This window comes from Gobius niger (genome assembly GCF_951799975.1).
Source record: "Gobius niger genome assembly, chromosome: 6".
In the NCBI taxonomy this organism is placed as follows: domain Eukaryota; kingdom Metazoa; phylum Chordata; class Actinopteri; order Gobiiformes; family Gobiidae; genus Gobius; species Gobius niger.
In genome coordinates this window covers 23097025-23099807 of record NC_136857.1, presented here as the reverse complement: position 1 = coordinate 23099807, position 2783 = coordinate 23097025, and positions in this window count along the sequence as shown.

Here is a 2783-nt window from a genome sequence, read left to right as displayed (position 1 = left end):
TGAAGCCAAAATGAAAACTTCAATGAATAAAGCCCAGTCTGCTTTCACCAACCCCTCCACCAGTCAACCACCGGGCTCTCGCACCTGCAAACTCCCCCACACACAAAACCATGCGCCCTGCTTGTGGAGAACGACTCTTTTAGGATTTTTTTTTTTTATGAACAGGAGCACGCGTGGCTCGGTCAGCGCTTTGGGCGGGGCACGTCCACTTTTCATTCTCTGTCAAGGGGCAGCTTCAGTGTCTGAGAGTAAAACGCACACTTCGAACACTTCGAACACTTCGAACAGTCTACGGTCTTTCCTGCAGACTTCAGCGCTTTGTAATACAGATTGTTTCCCGCCTGCACCTGTCACTGCCTTTGCCCAAAACCGTTCTCACGCGCTGCTGCAGGGAGGGAGAGAAGCGCTCCGCATTGTGGACTCCCAGAGCGGGGATGAACAGGGAAAGTGTCTATGAGCTGAGACGTACGCGACTCCTCCAGCGCCGTGGGGACGGTTAATAAGCCTCTGTCATTATGAGCTATTCTCAGGCCGAGTTTTATTTTGTGCTCATGTACACGGGAGCTGTGCACAATTGCGCACGAGCACAGCTGAGAGGGAACAGTCGGTCTGTCGGTGGGACAGAGAAAAAGAGAGAGAGAGGATGAGCCTGTGATCTCTCGTTTTCAGGGGAGGAAATAGTTTGTGGTGGAGTTTGTGCTGGTCTCCAAACAAACAGAAAACGCAAAAATAACACTGCGCAAATGAGTGATACGTATCTTGTCCCACTTTGTAGTAGTTATACGGTAATTCTGCAGGCCTTCTAGTGGTTATACAGCGCATACCTGCGTATCACGTAGACTACACCACTGACTTGGCCACAGTAACATACAGAGAACACGCACAGTACACTCCTCATACACTAGCTGCCTAAACCTCTCCCTAAGATGCATGAAATTCTTAAAACAATACCACACCGCTCTTCACACGCTTCCACTGCCATCCCCGTGTAAAAACCCACGTAAAATGAATTTCGTGGTGATCCTGCACGGCTGGCTGAGGACACATGGAGAGGGTTAGCCGGCGCACACAGGAGCCTCTCAGCGCTTTTACAATTCTGCGTTTCAATAAAAGAGAGAAGAAAAAAAAAATACAGGGTCTTAATAAAACGCTCTTTCATCGGTTTGAATGGAGCGCGGGGCATGAGCCAAGAGCCAGGATTTACTCCGAGAGACAGGAGCGAGGGAGGGGTCAGAAAGCAGCCCCCCGACAGAAGCGGGACAAAAGACGGCCTCCTCCTGAGCACTACAGAATACTAGAGTTCACTACAGACTTGAAGCAATGGGAACAGAGCGCAACCTGTAGATGCTGCTGAGAGAAGACAAAGGTGCGGGTTGAAAAGGCAGTGGGGAGTTTAGATATTCATGAGTTACATATAATGAGCTCTAAATGAAAAAGAGGTTGAAGAAGAAATGTACATCTTTGGTGTGTTTATAAGTAATATTTCTTTTTCTACATGCGATTGACTGCACCAAACACAACTCTCTTGCAATTAAAGATTTCCCACACATGGATGAAACAGTGTCTAGTGTTTTGCTGTGAAGTGAGAAATGCTGTTTGGAACTTTCGAAATCAAAAAACAGTCCCAGAATGTCTGATCCGAAGGCTTTATAGATGAGCTAAAACCTCAGACTGTGAAAAAGAGCAAGCCCCATACATTTCCTTTTACATTTCCTCTCTGGCCCTCTTCTAGCAGGCTGCTCCCCGCTCTGCTCCTCTACATCAGGTGACATAAGACCTCTCTCTGCTAGAGTCCTAGAGCAAGGTCTTGGTTGAGATCCAGACTGAGATGAGAGTTATATCAGAGCTGACGATTTCCAGGAAAAACAAACGCCAGATCAAGAGCAGCCCAGGTGAAGGAGAGGACAGAAACTGCTTGGAGATACACAGAGGAAAAACACTGAAAGAAGCTTCAGAAAATTGTTTATGTAATAATACTGTATGTATGGCTGGGACAGTGTGTGATGTATGTCCTTGGGCAATCCGTTGTTTCAGAAGGAAATATCCAAACAGAAAGTCCACGAATGTTGGAATTAAACCCAAAAGTGTCCCCTTATTGTCATCTTCTGGTTTGCAGTCCTATCAACTCACAATTTCTTCAATCTAATTGAAATGTCCCCTTCTTCAATACTAAAAATTGCTGACAGAGAAGATTTTCAACTTTATGAGAGAGGAACACAGAGGGTCTGCAAAATACAAAGTACAAAATACATTGGGAATTATGATCACGCCGTACTGTGGTTTCGGACGTTTTTGAGAAACTTTCGGGCAGGCGCTGCTGATGTCGAAGAACCTTGACCCACAAGTCCAGCTGCAGCCCAGGTCTACACCGGCTGCTCAGTCTACACACTCTCTGGAACACATTCACACAACAAATGCATCTTCAGAACATCTAAAGAAAAGGTAAAAACTGAACCTGTTTCCAGTGCAAAGCTCTTATGTGAATCTAACGTTTGTATGTATCAAGTGTAGGGCTGAAATCGATTAATCGATGACTAATCGATTATTGAAATAGTCGACAACTATTTTAGTAATCGATTAATCGTTTTCTGGTTCACACAGACTAAAGTGGAGCAAAAATTACATAAAAATGTAGTATTTTTGATGAAATCCTACTTTGTTTATATAGTTAGGGTCTGTGTACATTTTGTTCATTGTAAATTTCATGAATAGAGCCTCCAACAAACATTTCCCTTTAGTTTACTCCATCAGCACATCTGCAAGCAGCGCCATTTAAGCTATAT